At 38.0% G+C, this 21096-nt stretch overlaps 1 long non-coding RNA gene across 1 annotated transcript in view; it reads left to right on the top strand.

Annotated features, from left to right (window-relative positions):
- Positions 1-16999, top strand: part of LOC133257666 (uncharacterized) — a 34813-nt gene extending 17814 nt beyond the window's left edge. The window contains exons 3-4 of the long non-coding RNA XR_009739637.1: positions 12476-12587; positions 15338-16999. This is a non-coding gene — a long non-coding RNA (uncharacterized LOC133257666). The remainder of the gene's footprint in view (positions 1-12475; positions 12588-15337) is intronic.
- The last annotated feature ends 4097 nt before the right edge of the window (positions 17000-21096 follow it).

Raw genomic sequence — 21096 nt, 5'->3', positions numbered from 1 at the left:
AGAGATCAAATTGCCAACATCTATTGGATGATAGAAAAAGCAAAAGAATTCCAGAAAAAACATCTACTTCTGCTCCATTGAAAAAGCCTTTGACTGTGTGGACCACAACAAACTGTGGACAGTTCCGAAAGAGTTGGGAATACCAGACCACCTTACCTGTGTCCTGAGAAACATGTGTGCAGGACAAGAAGCATAGATAGAACCATAAATGAAACAATGGACTGGTTCACAATTGGGAAAGGAGTATGTCAAGGCTGTATATTATCACCCTGCTTATTTAACTTATATGCAGAGTACATTGTGTGAAATGACATGCTGAATAAATCACAGGCTATAATCAAGATTGCTGGGAGAAATATCAGTAACCTCATATATGCAGTTGATACCACCCTAATGGCAGAAAGTGAAGAGGAACTAAAAGCCTCTTGATGAAAGTGAAGGAGGAGAGTGAAAAAGTTGGCTTAAAACTCAGCAATCAAAAAACTAAGATCATGGCATCCAGTCTTATCACTTCATGATGGGGGAAAAAAATGGAAACAGTGACAGACTTTATTTTCTAGGCTCCAAAATTACTGCAGATGGTGACTGCAATCATGAAATTAAGACACCTGTTCTTTGGAAGAAAAGCTATGACAAACCTAGACGGCATTCAAAAGCAAAGACATTACTTTGCCAACAAAGGTCTGTCTAGTCAAGGTTGTGGTTCTTCCAGTAGTCATGTACGGATGTGAGAGTTGGACCATAAAGAAAGCTGAGCACCGAAGAATCGATGCTTTTGAACTGTGGTGCTGAAAAAGACTCTTGAGAGTCCCTTGGACTGCAAGGAGATCAAATCAGTCAATCCTAAAGGAAATCAACCCTGAATACTCATTGAAAGGACTGATGCTGAAGCTCCAATACTTTGGCCACCTGATGCAAAGAGCTTACTTGTTAGAAAAGACCCTGATGCTGAGGAAGATTGAGGAAAGGAGGAAAAGGGAGTGACACAGTATGAAATGATTTGATGGCATTATCGACTCAATGCACATGAGTTTGAGCAAACTCCAGGAGACAGTGAAGGACAGGAAAGCATGGTGTGCTGCAGTTCATGGGGTTGCAAAGAGTCAGATATGAACTGAGCAACTGAACAATAACAACATATATGATGAAGAAAATAATACATAACTAATATTTTATCCAATTTTAGAGCATAACAAGAGTATGTTTTCCTATTCTTATAGAAATGAATATAGGCTTAGAGAATATGGATACTCATATTAAGACTAAAATGTAAAATATAAAAATATCTGGCTTCCCAGGTAGCTCAGCTGGTAAAGAATCTGCCTGAGATGCAGGAGACCCCAGTTTGATTCCTGGGTTGAGAAGTTCCTCTGGAGAAGGGATAGGCTACCCACTCAAGTGTTCTATGTCTTCCCTGGTGGCTTAGACAGTAGAGAATCCGCCTGCAATGTGGGAAACCTGGGTTCAATCCCTAGGTTGGGAAGATACCTGTATATGGGCGTGGCAACCCACACCAGTATTCTCCCCATGAAGAAAGGAGTCTGGCAGGCTCCAGTCCTTGAGGTCATAAAGAGTCCACCACGACTGAGCGACTGAGCAGTCTAATAGATGTTATTTCTTTTGAATGAAGTTTGTCATGGTACATATTCTCTGTCATATATATCCCTTTCTTTGTTTGTCTATTAACATTTTCCCCAGAAAATAGAACATTGTTCAGTGGTATCACTCTGTAGATGAACACACAGAAGATTTCCCTGTCTTTCTCTTCATACCTTGTTGCCACAGCTTCTCTTTTATTTTTATTTATTTATAAACTTATTTGTTTGGCTGTGCCTGTCTTAGTTGGGCAATCAGGATCTTTTTTTTAACTGTGGCCTGTGGGATGATCTAGTTCCCTGACTAGGGATCAACCCTGGGCCCCTGCATTGGGAGCATGGAGTCCTAGCTACTGGGCCACTGGGAAGCTCCTTGTCTTTTATTTTTGGCACCCTCTCCCCTCTCATTCACACATATTTATATTTCCATATTTATATGTATTTTAAAAATATATATCCCACCTATCTATTCTTATTTGTCTATCTTATTCAGGAAGGACTCATAAGATGATAAGGCTCATATTAATCATAATAAAGAGGATTCTGAAAGAAGGCTTCCAGCCACATTGTTGAATCTTTGCCTCTTTATTTTTCCATTAAAGACAATATTTAGAAAACGTACAGAATGAAATCTCTTCTAAACTGTTGCTTCCTAAAGTGAAGCTATTTTATAGTTCATTTTCTCCCCCTCTCCCCAGTTGTTTTTTTTTTTGAGAAATAATTGAAATAATTACTGTATAAGTTTAAGGCATACAGCATGGCAGTTTGATTTACATATATTGTAAAATAATTACCACCATAGGTTCAGCTAACATCCATCTTCCCATATAGATAGAAAGAACTCGAAAGATATTCTTGTGATGAGAGCTCTTAGGATTTGTTTAGTCTCTTAATAACTTACAGCAGTGTTAACTACAACCATCCTGCTGTACATTCCATCCACAGTCCTTCTTTATCTGGTAGCTGGGAGTTTGTACCTTTTGACCACCTTTCTCCAGTTCCTCCTTTCCCCACCCTCTGCCTCTAGAAACCACAGGGCTGAACTCTATTTCTATGAGGATTGTTTTTGTTGCTGCTTTTTTAATTCTACATAGAGGTGAGATCATACAGTATTTGTCTTTGTCTGACTTATTTCATTTAGCATAATATCCTCAAAGTCACCCATGTTGTTGCAGATTCTCCCTTTGCAATATCGTGTTTGGTGCATTATTTCTGGGCACTTAACCTCTCACTCAGCTTCAACAAGAACCTCATTCTTTACTGAGAGTAACAAAGCCAGGAGAGAAAGCCAGTTTTCAAAAAGCTTCAGTGACCACAAGTAGGGAAATTGAAAAAATACATATTTATCCTCAGTCTATCTAAAACATATATATATATTGCAATTTGCCTTCCTAAGTATAATATTGTCAGATTTATTCAATTTGCTTAACTTGTGACTGCATGCTATAGCCTTGCCAGAAAATTTCTGGGACATCCTACTTTTTCCTGTTCTTGCTAATGAGACAGGAGCCCCAGACAGGACACTGCTTTGACACAGCTCATGCCCTGACTCAGGGGTGATGGGCCTAACCAGAATAAGGACAGAAGTGCTTCCCAGGACCTTCATCATTAGTACTTTATAATCATAGTCTGTAGGAATTTACAGATCAGCAATCAAAAAGTCCAATCTTGAGATGTTATTTTAATAATATGAGTTAGTTATAAAGCCATAATGTTGTATAAATTAAATTATAATAACACAGTTCACTACTTTTATTTCCTAATTGAATGTAAAGTGATCCAAAATGATATATAGAAATAATTAAACTTTTAAAAGTGATAAATTAGTGAAATTAACTTGTTAATTATTGTGAGACATTGAAATATTAGTACTCTCCAATCAGATAGGAAAAATATGGGAGAAATTAAGTGATTATATCTCTTCTTATTTTTCTCCTATATCACATCTCTTCTGAATTCTCTAAGAGTTCTAAGATATATGTTTAAAATTTCTGAAATAAACTTTGATTTTTCATTCAAATCAGTTAAATATGCTTTTTTTAAAGCATATTTAAAGAAAGCACAAAATATATATCTTAGGTTGCATTTGAGGTGTCATTTAAAAAATACCTTAAATTCTTAACATCCTATAAAAGGAAAAATGGACATTGTTGTATATTATTATTAGGTAGTAAATTGGTAGAGTCTCTGTGAGGAACAATTTGGCAACATACATTAAAATTTTTAAAGTGTGTAATATTTGATCTATAAGTTCCATTTCTAGATATTTATCCTCTTACATACAGATTCATATGCAAAATGCTGCATGTACCATGATATGGCTTTGCTGATGGCTCAAAGAACAACAAAGAATGATGACAAAGAATCTGCCTGCAGTGAAGAAGACCTGGTTCAGTCTCTGGGTGGGGAAGATCCCCTGGAGAAGGGAATGACAACCCACTCCAAGATTCTTGCCTGGAGAATCCTATGGACAGAGGAGCCCAGAGGGCTACAGTCCATGGGTTTGCAAAATTTGGACATGACTGAGTGACTAACACTTCTACCATGATATGCGCTGGAGCATTTGTACAATAATGATGATTAGAAACAAGCCAAGTCTTTAATAGAGAACTGGTAAAAAGGTTTTGCTACATTCATTATGTGGGATGACAAAGAAGTATTAAAATAGTACATGAAATAAAATGAAGAAGCCATTAAAGTCATAATAATGCTTATCATTTGTTTAACAATTAATTTGTATGAATTCATTTAATCCTTATAATATCCCTATGATGTTTATACTGTTATTTACAGATTAAAAAAAAAAAAAACTGAAGTGTGGAAAAGTTTCCTTTAACGACCAAGATAGAATGTAGTGTGACTACTATACAAACCCAGCCAATTCTATACTGTTATACTACATAAACAATTATAAAAGTATATACAGTGTGCACCCTTTTGTAAGAGAAATACATATTTAGAAAGGAAGGAAAGAAGGGAAAGGAGAGAATCTACAGTCTTCATTTATCTAAAGAATATGATTCTTTACAAATACTTTTTTATAATATTATATTATTTGTTAATGCACATAATAATTTGTTATATATTAGAAACTAAATATTTTTCAATGAAGGTAAAGGTTTTATACATCATACATTGCAGTGTATGTGCTGCAGTATGTAACAGACAGCTTTAGCAACATGTAGCTCTCGAATATTTGATATATGGCTATTCCAAATTGAAATATGCTATAAATATGAAATATTCATCAGATTTTGAAGGTTTAGCACCAAAAAATATAAAATATCTTATTAATAACTTCATTGATTGTGTTATGAAGTAATATTTTAATTAAACTAGGTTAAATAAAATATACTCTTAAAATAAAATTTATCTTTTAAAAACTTTATAATATAACCATTAGATAATTTTGTTACTGTAGGTCATTCACCTAGAGCCAGACATCCTGGAACGTGAAGTCAAGTGGTCCTTAGAAAGCATCACTGCAAACAAAGCTCGTGGAGGTGATGGAATTCCAGCTGAGCTATTTCAAATCCAGAAAGATGATGCTGTGAAAGTGCTGCACTCAATATGCCAACAAATTTGGAAAACTCAGCAGTGGCCACAGGACTGGAAAAGGGTAGTTTTCATTCTAATCCCAAAGAAAGTCAATGCCAAAAAATGCTCAAACTACCGCACAATTGCACTCATCTCACACACTAGTAAAGTAATGCTCAAAATTCTCCAAGCCAGGCTTCTGCAATACGTGAACCGTGAACTTCCAGATGTTCAAGCTGGTTTTAGAAAAGGCAGAGGAACCAGAGATCAAATTGCCAACATCTGCTGGATCATGGAAAAAGCAAGAGAGTTCCAGAAAAACATCTATTTCTGCTTTATTGACTATGCCAAAGCCTTTGATTGTGTGAATCACAATAAAATGTGGACAATTCTGAAAGAGATGGGAATACCAGACGACCCAACCTGCCTTTTGAGAAACCTATATGCAGGTCAGGAAGCAATAGTTAGAACTGGACATGAAACAACAGACCGGTTCCAAATAGGAAAAGCAGCACATCAAGGCCGTATATTGTCGCCCTGCTTATTTAACTTATATGCAGAGTACATCATGAGAAACGCTGGACTGAAAGAAACACAAGCTGGAATCAAGATTGTCAGGAGAAATATCAATAACCTCAGATATGCAGATGACACCACCCTTATGGCAGAAAGTGAAGAGGAACTCAAAAGCCTCTTGATGAAAGTGAAAGAGGAGAGTGAAAAAGTTGGCTTAAAGCTCAACATTCAGAAAACAAAGATCATGGCATCTGGTTCCATCACTTCATGGCGAATAGATGGAGGAACAGTGGACACAGTAGCAGGCTTTATTTTTGGGACTCCAAAATTACTGCAGATGGTAACTGCAGCCATGGAATTAAAAGATACTTACTCCTTGGAAGAAAAATTATAACCAACATAGACAGCATATTAAAAAGCAGAGATATTACTTTGCCAACAAAGGTCCATCTCGTCAAGGCTATGGTTTTTCCAGTAGTCATGTATGGATGTGAGAGTTGGACTATAAAGAAAGCTGAGCATCGAAGAATTGATGCTTTTGAACTGTGGTGTTGGAGAAGACTCTTGAGAGTCCTTTGGACTGCAAGGAGATCCAACCAGTCCATCCTAAAGGAAATCACTTCTGAATATTCATTGAAAGGACTGATGTTGAAGCTGAAATTCTAATACTTTGGCCACCTGATGTGAAGAGCTGACTCCTTAGAAAAGACCCTGATGCTGGGAAAGGTTGAGGTGGGAGGAGAAGGGGGCGACAGAGGATGAGATGGTTCGATGGGATCACCAACTCTTGAGATGAGTTTGAGTAAACTCTGGGAGCTGGTGATGGACAGGGAGGCCTGGCATGCTGCAGTCAGTCCATGGTATCTCAAAGAGTTGGACATGACTAAGCAACTGAACTGAATTTATATAGCCAATATTCAATTAATATAATATTCACTATCATTATTATTGGTTACATGACCATATGAAGTTATATAACTGTTTGTGCAAGCAGAACTGTGCACTACCCTTCACAAGAGTAGAAAGTCCAGCTTTAGTCATTAATTTCTTCAGCTAAAAAATCACATTAGTACAGCAGGGCTAACTTGTTTTTTGTTCTCTGAAGTGATTGCTGCTTAATCACTGAGGGCATAGAGTTAATGGGCTGATATACAAATGCAAATCCTAATATTCTTAGTTAACAACAAAAAAGTCTGTATGAATCTAGTGTTTATATCATCATAGTAGTCAAGATTTATAAAAATTTACTCTCTTCTAGACACTCCATATGGGTAATTTCATTTAATCTTCACAATAACTCAGTGATAGAAGTATACTATTATTTTTCCTTTTATGGGTCAAAGATCTGAAGACTAGAGAAGTTATATAAACTTGCACCAAGGCCTGAAGTTTACCAGTATGAAATATTAATTAGAACTGAAAGTTAATCACAGAAAATCATACATTACATTATAGTGTAACATACAGTATTTCTAAATGTATAATATATATGTTACAGGATTTAAAATAATTTACATAGTTATTTAAATATGTATTTTAAGATTTTGACTTAAATCAGTGTTCTTGAAATATTTTCACATGGGATGTGGCTAACTTAGTTAGCCCAAGGGGCGACTGTGTACCTAGGCCTCGTGTGTCTTGTGATGGTGTTCAGGCACACCTATTAAGACCCTTTGAAGTGAAACTCCTAGGATGTTAGTATGAAATAGCTTGTTTGATCACTAAAATGGATCCTCATATACTGAATTTTTGTGTTTTTATGGCGTTTTTTCATTGATGGCACCTACCTATCATTTTAAACAGTAAATATTAACTGTATTTGGGATTGTGGATTCTTTGATTTCCTTTTTTTCCTTGAACCTATCACACACAGTTCTGGGCTTTATATATAAGTCTTTTAAGGCATTATACCTGAAGAGGTTGATGGAAATATGGGTGCAATGGTGTTTGTAATGAAATGAGTCATATGCTTTCAGAATAGTAGGAAGGTCAAATTGATGAACCATCTGATACCACCTGTTACTGTTGTAAAAACACCAGCTGTAAACAAGAAATATGGACATATAGTGAAAATTGTTTTATATTTGGATTTTAGTGGATTGAAAATGAACATAAATTCTTCCATTAGAATAAGCATGTTTAGGGACATTCACAGTGGTGGCAAGGAAGCATTCTATCTGAAACATCAATTTTGAAATGTACAAGGACTACTATGTGAAATGTTGAGCTTTTTAAAACAAAGCAGGAAGGCATTGGATAGACAGAAACATCAACGCAGGGTGGTAGATGAAACTGCAAAAGTTGCAGAAGTCTTGTTTACAGTGTGTTCAACGTCAAAGTTAGAGTTATTCGAGTTATTGATGAGACACCCATTACTGTTTGGCTGCCATACAGTGCAAATAATGCTCTCTGGAACAAAGCGAAGGAAAAAAAAATCCTGTGGAGCAACTCTGTCAAATGTAATAATTTATCAAACAATGACAGAGGTAGTCCAAATATGGGGCTCCATTTGTTGTGTTGATTACAAAAGAGTCCATAATACTCCCCGGAGTCTCTAAGACGAATTCTCTGATATAGCCACTCAGCTGATCTTTTGGTGTTTGTGAAACGTAATTTGGATAAAGCAGTCCAAGAAGAAATATTGTTTGGCCATTCTTTATTAACTCTTAGAACTGGGAAAGAAATTTTAAAATTATTGATAACTTCAAGGTGAACAATAGCACACAAGTGATGTACTGGGTTATGCATAGATGGTGCTAAGGCAGTGGTACCTAATGAGAACAACTTGTTCCATATGTTTAAGGTGCTGTTCTGAAAATAAGATCTACTAGCTATGTCGTGCATCCCAGAAGCTCTCCCTACCAGAGATGTTTTAAAAATTTAAGGGAAAGAACCAAATGAAGCTATAATGATTGTCAATTGTGCTAAGGACAGACAAAGTGAATGCTCTATTTTTGTCTCAGCTGTGAGAAAGTATTAGCAATGATGACAAACAATTACTGTTTTCTGTGATAATTTGGAGAAAAATTTCATGTCTTTCATGATAAGATCTACACAGTGAGTAGGAACATATGTGTAATTTAGATTGACTTTGCAGATCAGCACGTCAGTGATATATTTTCCCTCCTTTGAATAGACTAAATTTATTCTTTCAAGGTAAACAAAATTTATTATTATTCGACATGAAATCAGTACTGAATGTGACAGTTGCAGATCTGGATCTGGGACACATACCTTGGTTGGAGTTGTCATTGTCATTCAGTTGCTAAGTCGTGCCCACCTCTTTGTGACCCCATGGATTGCAGCACACCAGGATCCTTTGTCTTTCACATTGTCCCAGAATTTGCTCAAATTCATATCTGTTGAGTCAGTGATGCCATCCAACCACCTCATCTGCTGCCCTTTCTCCTTTTACCTTCAATCTTTCTCAGAATTAGGGTCTTTTCCAATGTGTTGGCTGTTCACATAGGTGGCCAAAGTATTGGAGCTTCAGCTTCAGCATCAGTCCTTCCAATGAATATTCAGGGTTGATTTCCTTTAGGATGGACTACTTTGATCTCCTTGCAGTCCCAGGACTCTTAAGAGTCTTCTCCAGCACCACAGTTCAAAAGCATCAATTCTTTGGTACTCAGCCTTCTTTCTGGTCTAACTCTCACGTCTGTACATAACTACTAGTTGGAGTAAGCTAAATTATTATATTAATCTGAATAACCTTGTAAACATTCATTAAAAGAAGTCACTGAAAATATTCTGAAAATTATGAAATAGTCTTTTGATAAATAGCTCCATAAACACTTGTCCATGGAAAATGACTGGTAAGTAAGTAAATCCACAGTTTCACAACCATGACATATTCTGTTAACATACATTCTGCAAATGGGTCTTTCTAAAAGCGTGCTGACCTAAAGTTACTTATGAAATTTTATTGCACTATGATCTATGAAAATGGCTTATATTGGTCTGTTATACTTGTATTGGTTGTTTTGAGGTTATTACATATGATCATTTTTTGGTAAATTTTTCAAAGACAGTTGAAAAATGGAGACTCCCTCCTTATAAGGTATAGAACTCATGATATAACTGTTAAATAAACTTTAGGAATGATATCATTCATGTCTTCTATAACCTTAATCATTTTTATCTGATGTTCTTTAAAAAAAACCTGTGAGCTTAAGTTTCCCATTACTTTTCTGTGTTTTTTTCTTTAGTTTTACTTCATAAATACTTTGATACTAAATTATTCAGCATTTTATGATTACAGCAATTATACTGTCATATTAGGCTTTGGTTGTCTTTAAAGCAAGTTGAACTGATAAATAAATAAATAGTAAGATTATCCAACATTTTCCTTTTATTCACTGAGTTTCATTATGTGTATCGCTTATAGATATTTTGTATGTAGCATATAGATTTTAATTTTTTGACCAAATATTGGAAATCTCTTTATTTCAGTAATATATTTATCCTATTCATCTTGTCACTTTTAGGCTGACTCTCCTTCCCACTCATTCTTTCTCTTTTACTTTAGTTTCATCTTTTAATTTTTTGCTTCTCAGTGTTTTTTGTTTATTTTCCTTTAGCTGTATTATCTAAGATTTCTTTCATTTATTTCTCTCTTGCAATTTTAATGTATAAGATTTGCATTTAGACATCTGTTAAATGCTTCTTGAAAAACTCTGTAAATGTTTATTTTCTAAGTTACTGACTTCAAAAATTAATCAGCTGTGTTTCTGATATCATGGCATCCCACCTTCTCAGACTTGTGATGCTTTTATTTCCTTCCTCCTTTAAAAAAGTTTTACTTATTATCATTCTCCCCTCAAATGTATAATTCTTATCTGCTTTTAAGCATGTTCATATCTCACCTATAAAAAGGAATCTTTTTTCCATGACTGCACATCTCTCCCTGCAACTGCATCCTCTCCTTTCCTCACTATCAAACTTCTTAAAAGATAGCTGTTGATACCAACTCCCATTTCTCACCACCTGCTGCTGCTGCTGCTGCTGCTGAGTCACTTCAGTCGTGTCCAACTCTGTGCGACCCCATAGACGGCAGCCCACCAGGCTCCCCCATCCCTGGGATTCTCCAGGGAAGAACACTGGAGTGGGTTGCCATTTCCTTCTCCAATGCATGAAAGTGAAAAGTGAAAGTGAAGTCGCCCAGTCGTGTCTGACTCCTAGCGACCCCAGGGACTGCAGCCTACCAGGCTCCTCCGTCCATGGGATTTTCCAGGCAAGAGTACTGGAGTGGGGTGCCATTGCCTTCTCCATCTCACCTCCTGGGCTTCTACCAAATCACTCTCCCAATTTTCCTCTTTCCTCTTGGTGGCTGCTTATCTGTCTTTTTTATAAAGTTATATTCCTGTGGTTCTAGGTTCCTTATCTCCTCTTTCTAGGACATCCACGCCAAGAGTTCCAGATGACACATGTGCAGATGACTTGCAGATATATATCTCTAGTTCCAGACATTTCTGCTTGGACTCCAGATCCATGATGAAACTGCCTTCTTCATGTCTCTAGGACATGTCACAAGTACATTAAAATCAGTATCTCTACAACTGAACTCTTGACTGTCCTCCCTGAACCAACTTAGGCTCTTGTCCCCTCAACAAAGAGAGCCTTGAGAGAACCTAGAATGAATGGGAAGAAATGAGATTGTGTCTGGGGCCCAATCACCAGCAGGCTTGGAGGTCACAGTGTTTGGATTTTACTTTGAGATGCAAAGCCATCTCAGAGTTTTAAATAGGGAAGTATTAAGATTTGTATTTTTAAGAATTCCTCTGTCAATGGAGGGGGTTGGCAAGAGCAGAACAGGAAGACCAGGTAGAAGCCTGTTGCAGAGGTTTGGGTGATTGGCAGAGGCCTGTAAGAGGAGGTAGCAGTGGAAGAGACCAAATGTGGTCAGATTTCTGATACTCTTTCAAGGTAAATTAAACAATATGTTGATGGATTTGGCTTCCCAGGTGGTGCTAGTGGTAAAGAACACACCTGCTGATGCAGGAGACCCAAGAGAAGCAGGTTTGATCCCTGGGTCAGGAAGATCTCTTGGAGGAGGGCATGGCAATGGGCTCCAGTATTCTTGCCTGGGAAATCCCACAGACAGAAGAGTCTGGCAGGCTACAGTCTATACGGTCACAAAGGGTTGGATGTGACTGAAGCATGCATGCATGTGTTGATGGATTAGATTTAGAAAATAAGATAAAGAGAAGAATCCAGTACAAGTTCTGTGTTTTTGTTGTCATTTTCTGATGAAGAAAACTTGAAGAAGGGCAAAGGTGCAGAGCAACTGGAATCAGGAGTTGAGTTTAAAACGTGATGCTATGAGATGCATATTAGACATCAGCTACTTGAGTTGGCAAGGGGATTCACAAATCAAGTTCAGGGTAGAGGTCAGAACTGCAGATACAAATTTGAAAGTCATCAGCATAGGTATGAGCTTTAAAACCACTTGAGGGACCAGTGTAAATTACAGATGAGAAGTGCAAGCTCTGAGCAAAGAAAATTGGTAAAAAGAAAGAAAGAAAGAAAATTGGACTGCTTGTATATGTGTGTGTGTGTGTGTGTGTGTGTGAGGGTGGGAAGGGATGTGTGTGTGTGTGTGTGTGTGGCAGCCAGCTATGATTCATATTGGTATTGTGACAGAAAACTCGTCTTTAAGTGGAGTTTGGTCATCATTTCTTTCAGAGCCTTTCTTGATAGTCGCTAGTACTCCAGATTAGAGGCTACTTTATGATTCATAAAAGCTTCCTAGTGTCAACTGCACCCTTCCCAGTACATGACACTCCTGACTTGGAGTTTGATAAGGCTATGCATTTCTCTCCTTCCAGCTCCGATGGGGTGTTTAAGAATGAGAGCAAGTTTCTTCAGTGTTGTCGGCCCCTATCTCTCCCATGGCCTGCCCTCATCTCACCTCTCACCCCTCCAAATCAAGGCATGTCTGTGAGTACTTAATAGAGTTTATGAAAATGTATTTCTTTCTTTTCACCCACTATCCCTCATTCTGTTAAGAAGAGCATTGATGTTTTATTCTGTTTGTTTTTGTCTTTGCTATATTTAAATATAATTCCTAAAGGGAGGTTTGTGACACATTAATTTTGAAGAGACTTCATAAGCAGATGAGAGTTGTGGTTTATTAATTCTGTTTTCTAGTTAAACTCCTTAATAGATACATCCCACTTGTAAGAAAACTGAGGCATTAGATGGTAAACAACTTTCATTAAGATCACATAGCCAGTGAAGGAGACTTTGTTAGACTTTGCATGCTACAAAATCAAAATATGTGATTAATTTATAAAAAGCATAATAGTTCTATCCCTACTCTTCAGATATTTTTCTGTTGATGTGACAGAATTTTAGTTTTCTGGATAAAGATACTAAAAAGATAGTACCAAGGTATTGTTGCTGTCTTTATGACTTAATTTATGTTACTCTAAGAAATTCACAGCCGTGTTTCAAGTCAAGACACTTAGGCTTTGTAGAGAACTTTCCATCATGAATGTATGTGACTTTCGAATTTTGAACTCTATAGAGACATAAACGTTTTATCTTGATAAATACCTGCCTGAGGAACGGAAGGGTTTTTCACTTCATACGGTTGAATTCATTAGCACAGCATATACACCTTCCATGGGCAGGCTACCTGTCTCTCCAGCTTCTCTCTTTGCAGGTCTCATCCTCACACCCTGCTGTCTGGCTGTGTACTTAACCAGCAGCGTTCTCCTAACATGCCAGACTGTCTCCTACCTCTGTGCCTTGATTCATATGTTCCCCACTTGTAATGCTCTTTGCTCTGTTGATCCCTGCAAGAATAACACCTTCCAAGATTTAATCCAAACATCATCTGCTTAGGAAGTCTTTCCAGTCACTATTGCTCTTCCTTGTACCCTGTAAAACTCCCTTTCAAACCCTGTAAATGCCCCTAACATAACAATCATCATCTTTTACTTCACTCTTTTCTTTACATGTCCTTCTCTCACACTAGATTTTGAGCTGGTGTGTCTAATTAATATCAATGTCCCTACACTGTTCAGTGTAATAGAAGATGCTTAGTAGCATTTTATTATATGCAAAGATGATATCCAGAATCTTCAGCAGCCGTACTGAATGAGAAATGACCAATCTTAACAGATATTTAAGTTATAATATTGGTGCATATCAGCTAAATATCAGCTCATCAAATTTTGCTTTATTTCCATTTCACACCTTCTTATTATTTTGATCTTTATGGATCTGGTAAGATAATATACAGCCAATAATTCTATAGCTAAGTACATAGCTTTTTTCTTCCCCCCAAAAAAATCTGTTTTCCTAAAACAGCTATGGTCTACACTCCTACTATGTCAAATTCAGTGACAGGATCTTATTAGATCTTCATATTAAAGCATCTGCCAAGTTATTAAGAGAATTGCATTTTGTTTGCCTTATGAATTGTTGGTTTTGACACTCCCTATATAGTTCTACATCATATGAAGCACTGACACACCAGTTGGATCACTGAGAACAGTGAAATTATAAGCCTTTTATTGAGGGATTATTTCTACGGCAGCCAGAACTATCTTACTCCTTAGTAAATGATAAGTGAAAATCCACCATCAGTTTGTGGCCCGCATTATTACAAGGAGAGAAACCAACCTGTAAGACCAAGGCATCCATGGGTGCTTAAAGAAGGTGCTTGTTTTTGATTTAGTGATGCTCTTCTTCTGGAAACATTTAACAAGAGTTAAGCTGAAACAAAAGCAAAGAAATATATGGTATTTTCTGTGATCCCCAAAGAATGGTATACAGATATGGATTTTAGCATTGTATTATGAGACAGTGCCTTTTAGAATTTCAGCATGTAGGATCACAAATCATCCCCAAAGCTGCTTAATCTGTAGAAAGTATTTACAACAAGCTAATGCCCCCTAGAATAAAAGGGAACATTTAATGTGGCAGACCATGATGGAGGGGAAGCAATAAAAGAGAAAGCACAGCTTGAAGTGCAGTATAACCGGGTGACTTACACCTCCCCACCGAAGGCAGCAGACTTGCAGTTACGGAACTGCTAATCTGTTCTACTGTTTTTTAATCAGATGTTGGCATTATCTGCCACTAATTGCTTTTTCATTTCCACTTGTAATTATTCCATTGCATGTTTGTAGTGAGAAGCTGAAAATGAGGCAGATCACTGAGAAAGAATTAATTGTTAATGAATAATCATCAGTAGGAAGCCAATTTCATTATCTTCAAAGAGGTAGCCAGAGATTAACCACTAGCTGTGGTTCTCCTACTTTCTGTGCATGACTGTAAAGTAATCACAAATAATCACGCCCTCCAACTTCATCAATTATTTTCTATTATGTGGATTGATACCCATTTTTGTCTTTGTTGTTTAATGATAATGGCAGTATTCATGCTGGGGAGTGCTAATTGGAAGGTGTTACATTCAGTGGGCTCTAGGCCTAATTATTAGAGCATCTTCTTCATTAGCACATGATCCTTCAAGGGTTGCATGGTGGGAGTTACTAATTTTTCCAAGTTATAAGACTATTGTAATAGGAAACTTTTGCATGTCCTTATGCCAAGTAACACACAGAAAATCTTCGTCTGGTCAAAGTTGTGTGGCTACCAACAGAGGTTTTCTGTTTAAGTAAAATAGAACGTTTTAACCTGATAGAAGTCTTTGAACACAAAGCTCATTTCTGCCCTAGGAGCTCGGTCTGCCCAGGACTGTTGATGAGCTTTCGCTTCTGCTTTGTTTCTGAACTAACACGTGTTCTTCAGAACGGCTCGCACGGCCCCGTGGGATTATGACAGCTCTCAGCCGAGCTCTGCCAGCTATTAATAGAAATACTATGAGGTGAGTTTGAAAGTCAGGATGGAAGCCTCCAAATGCTTGTTGCCGCAGTGGCCAGTTGATGTCACTCCCAGACTTAGGGAGAAAGTAAACATGCAGCTTGATCGCATGTTTGCATGCGTGCTCAGTCGTGTCTGACTCTCTGTGACCCCGTGGACTGTATCCCGCCAGGCTCTTCTGTCCATTGAGTTTCCCAGGCAAGAGTACTGGAGTGGGTTGCCATTTCCTCCTAGTAGGGGATTTCCTGACCCAGAGATTGAACCCACATCTCCTGTGGCTCTCACACTGCAGGTGGATTCTTTACTGCTGAGACACCTGGGAGCCATAGGGCTACCTAACTTGTCAAGGCTCCTTCACGTACATTGACTCTCAATGGCCTTTCACAGAGCAGTAGAATTTGCTGCTTACAGACGTGCTATAGCCCCAGGAACTGTTGCAGAAAACCTCCTGTCCAGACTAGCATGGGTGCATTCTCCTGCCTCCCTTTCCATGGTGCGCTACAGTTCTTTAATTACTGTGGCAAAATAGCTACCCTTACAATGGGAAAGAACTTCTTCAGTGCTTGCAATCACTCCCAGGCAACCCAGGCCTTATTCCTAACTAGACCCACAGCTAAAGACAGCATGTATGGTGGTGCAGCAGTCTTAAGTATTGGGTGACATGTTTTTCAAACATCTCCAGGAGAGAAACTTGCAAAGAGATAGAAAAATTAGATGTAGTTCAAAGAGTGTAGGCTTTGGGGTTAGTTTTGTGAGTTGGTGTACATTATTTAACCTCTTAGAAGCTCAGTTTCCCTCATTCAGTTCAGTTCAGTTCAGTTCAGTCACTTAGTCATGTCTAACTCTTTGCAATCCCATGAATCACAGCACGCCAGGCCTCCCTGTCTATCACCAACTCCCAGAGTTCACTCAGACTCATGTCCATCGAGTCAGTGATGACATCCAGCCATCTCATCCTCTGTCGTCCCCCTCTCCTCCTGCCCCCAATCTCTCCCAGCATCAGAGTCTTTTCCAATGAGTCAACTTTTCACATGAGGTGGCCAAAGTACTGGAGTTTCAGCTTTAACATCAGTCCTTCCAAAGAAATCCGAGGGCTGATCTCCTTCAGAATGGACTGGTTTGATCTCCTTGCAGTCCAAGAGACTCTCAAGAGTCTTCTCCAACACCACAGTTCAAAAGCATCAATTCTTTGGCGCTCAGCTTTCTTCACAGTCCAACTGTCACATCCATACATGACCACTGAAAAACCATAGCCTTGATTAGACAGACCTTTGTTGGCAAAGTAAGTCTCTGCTTTTGAATATGCTATCTAGGTTGGTCATCACTTTCCTTCCAAGGAGTAAGCGTCTTTTAATTTCATGGCTGCAGTCACCATCTGCAGTGATTTTGGAGCCCAAAAAGATAAAGTCTGACGCTGTTTCTACTGTTTCCCCATCTATTTCCCATGAAGTGATTGGGACCAGATGCCATGATCTTCGTTTTCTGAATGTTGAGCTTTAAGTCAACTTTTTCATTAGGTTTCCCTCGTTAGGTTGTTATAAAGGTGAATGAGAGGTTGCATGTAAAGTATAATGCTAAACTCAAGGTCTGGCATCTGATCCGCACTTGCCTTGGTTAGAAGCAGATCAGGAAGAACCTTAATTGTCTAAGTAAAAGGTTGTTTTCTGGAAATTAAATTTAAAAAGGTTCAGAGAATATTAAGAATATCACACAAGTTCTGCAACAGGCAGATCCTGAAAAGCCAATGACTAGGTATAAGAGCATTTATTTCTTCCTCATAAAAACCTGCTGTGAAGTAGTTATGTCTTTCTTCTCTGCAGTCAGCTGGGTATCCAGACTCCCTTAATCCGATGGTGTTGCCCTCTGATGACACAGCTTCCCAAATCACCATGGAAGGGAAAAGAGAGACGGCTGAGGCATAGTGGCTGTCGTGTACCTTCACCAGATGTGATGATTGTGTCAGATCATATCCCGTGTGCTGGAATACAGCCATGTGGTTCCAATCTAGTGACTTGTGGTCCTTCTCCGTGACTGGTGTGACAAACAGCATCACGTATCGTATCTGCTATGGTGTGCAAAGAGTAAAATAACCAAGAGATTAATTTGAAAAGATTGTACTGAGAGTTCATAGAGATGGTTGGGAGCAGAAGAAAGACTAGAATCCAAGATGCTCTTCAGAAGAGTATTAGAATCACAGAAGGAAAGAGATCATGTAAGCTTGAGAATAGTTTAGAAACCATGATTTAAAATGTCCAACATTTCTAATGTCAGAGTCATTATGTCTAACGTCAGAAAGAAGTCACAGACATAAAATTCCAAGCTGACACAGAAGTTGAGTAGAAACACTGGCTTTGTATAAAGAGACGAGGTATGGCTAATGAGAGTGGGAAAAGCATATCAGGTGGTCTTCAAAGCAGACTAAGTTATATAGCAGATCACTGCTGATATGATCAGGGGAGGAATAACCATAAACAAGAGGGAAATATACCTCCAAAAGACCTGGACATTCAAATATCTGGGAGAAAGGTTCAAATGTTTCCTATAGAGTCACTGATGAGAAGTATCAAGCTTCTAGGCATGTGAAGAGGGTCTCTGAATTGTGTGGTGAAGATCCTACTCAGAACTTCTCTCTTGAATACAGTACTACTATAATTTTTTTACATAATGACTTTTACTCTAGCACAAAACAACCTTCCAAGCCCAATAGCATGAGGCTCTTGGTTCATCTGTTGTTAAATAGCAGATTGGGAAGGAGGAGGTGAGAAGTGGGGGAAAGGGAATGGAATACACAGGCTTACCCACGTCTTCGTTGTTTTTGATGTTCCATGTGAGAAAAGTGATCGCTGTGCAATGAACCTAATAGGTTGCTAACTTATTAACCAGTGGCATTCTTTTGGCATTTGGGCATTGGATTATTCTTAGACGCCAAGCTATAAATTGATGCTATGGACTGAAATGCTTTCTTTTGATTAAGTTTTAGCTAAGACCCCTTGCTCACATGCTGTATTTGTCTGACTTAAATTATTATATATGACATTTCACAGGGCATTAACCATGCACTTCAAGATCCTGACCTTATGTAGGCATTCAAGCTGGTTAACTGGGGCTTAGCTTCTGTTTCCAGAGGTTTTGTTTCTGTGTCTCACCCCCTTCTCAATCACTTGACTAATGTCTTTGATGAAAAAAGCATTCTATTCTCCCGTCTCCAACCTTACCATTCTACTTCACCATGGCTCCCACCATGCCACTGTTCCAAAGTTAGGTGATGGTTTCATTTTTATTTTTTAACCTGTTTTGCTTGGAAAAAAAGGGATGTTCGAGCTGAAGGTAGGATGACACAGTTAACGATCCTTTGGTTGCAACTTCATTCTTTCAGAGACTAGAGAAGAGGAAACCAGTCCTTGAGAGCAAGCATGAGCACTTTGAGTAAAAAGGCATCCTGGAAGTAGGGTATACAGAGCATCCCAGCCCTACAAGACATTTTAAGACCTAGATATAGAAATCAAATCTAAGAGCTCTAATTATTGCTTTTTAGTAATTGTGTATAATAATAGTGTTAGTTGTTCAGTCACATCCAACTCTTTGCAACCCCATGCACTGTAGCCCACCAGGCTCCTCTGTCCATGGGAATTCTCCAGGCAAGAATACTGGAGTGGGTTGCCATGCCCTTCTCCAGGGGACCTTCCTGTCCCAAGGATTGAACTCAGGTCTCCTGCCTTGCAGGCAGGTTCTTTGCAGTCTGAGCTGCTGGAAAGCCCCAATAATAATAATAATGTTACCTTAAGTTTTAACACTTACAGAACTTTATTCATGAATTCGGGTGTCTAGTACTGTATAAAGGGCATGAAAATGAAGAGCAAGCAGTTCTTACTCTCCAAAATTTAAACTCATATAATTTTATCTCCTAACAGTGGCCCTATTTCAGAGTGCTTCATGGGTGAGCAAAAGAACCAAAATAGAGATTTTAGAGGCCTCTGTTTTCAGGGATAAAGGTAGTTTAAAAAATTAAATAATACGGTAAAAATAATGATTTTTTATGAAACCACAGTTCTGGACTTCAGGCTGAAATTTGTAAACAAGTTAGTGATAAAAGTAAGTGAGGTTATCACATATGAAAGTAAGTCTTGATACAATTAAGAAAATCCTAAAATGTCTTTGGGAGCTTTTTATTCTGTCAATAAACTCAGTCATCATATATTTACAAATGAGACATCTTTCTAGCACCAATTGTATTTTCAGTACTTTATGCAAGAGATAAGAGCTAATTACATAACATCAGGCTCACATCCTATACATTTTCATGGGAAAAACTAGGTTCTGAATCGACCATAAAGATTAGCAGAGAGTCTCATGAATGAAGCCATAACAGAGACTGTTCTCAAGTGAAAACTTTACCCTACATTGGTATTCTCCCATTTTGTCATCTCATATCAATTTTAATACCTTATATCTCATCAGAGAGCAGTTATACTCTGACATGTTCCCTCCTGGTGCAAAATAGCAGCTTCTAAAATATAAATCACTGCAGAGAATTGCTGGATTTAGAGCCAATTCTTCTAATCGAAAACAATAGCAATGTTAATTTCAGCTTGAGAATGATGATTTTTGTATGGTGATATAATGGTGTCAATCACAGCCATAAAATATGCTTCAAATGGGGTACCTTTTTTTGCATTTAGACTAGGGTGACTTCTGTCACATTTCTTTCTTTGGCATGGAAACTGACAATCTATTAAATAAATATTAATCCCTAGCAGTCTTCAAAGCAGCCTCAACCATATCAGGATTTTAAATAACTTCATTAATTGCTTAACTACCTTTCCCCTGAATTCCTGAGGGATGCTTTGATGCTCGTCACTCTAATGAGTTACCAAGTGATTCATGACTTCAACCTGTTATCACGCAAAATACATTTCCAGTTGGAAATTTTTACAGAAGGTTATGCCAGAAAGTTCGTAATGACTCTAGACTTTACAGAGGGCAGATTTTGTTTATGAATAAAAATAATTTGACTTTCTTTTTTTCCTTTTTTTAAAACAGTATACTCTAAAAGGGTGTAATGTGTCCAGAAGTTCAATTTGGGCAATATATGATCAAAGGAATTATATTTGAATAGTGAAGATGATCTGGATTATTTCTGGGGGCTTCCCTGGTGGAACAGTAGTAAAGAATCCACCTGCGATGGAGGAGTCATGGGTTCAGTCCCTGGGTCAGAAAGATCCCCTGGAGGAGGACATGGCAACCCACTCCAGTATTCTTGCCTGGAGAATCCCATGGACAGAGGAGTCTAGCAGGCTACAGTCCCTGCATTCGCAGAGTGGGACACAACTAAACGACTGAGTATGTATGCACAAAGTATCTGTAACCGCAGCAATGTCTTACTAGTCCTGACTTTCCTTGTAAGATTTCATATCACTTCTCTCTTCCCAAAGTAATCATTAAAAACAGAGGATGATTTTTTTTATTAATTTAAACAGGATACAAATTGAGAAGGTAACTATTTTTTCAAAGAGCAAGAAGAAATTATTTTTAGAAATCTATTTTTCAAAAGTTATGTTTGTTGCTCTCCACTGGAATTGTAATCAAGCACTGAGTATTCTTTATTTATTATTTA

Source organism: Bos javanicus, chromosome 2, assembly GCF_032452875.1.
Source record: "Bos javanicus breed banteng chromosome 2, ARS-OSU_banteng_1.0, whole genome shotgun sequence".
Lineage (NCBI taxonomy): Eukaryota > Metazoa > Chordata > Mammalia > Artiodactyla > Bovidae > Bos > Bos javanicus.
The sequence above is the reverse complement of the archived record's forward strand: the minus strand, read 5'-3'. Positions and strand labels throughout refer to the sequence as shown.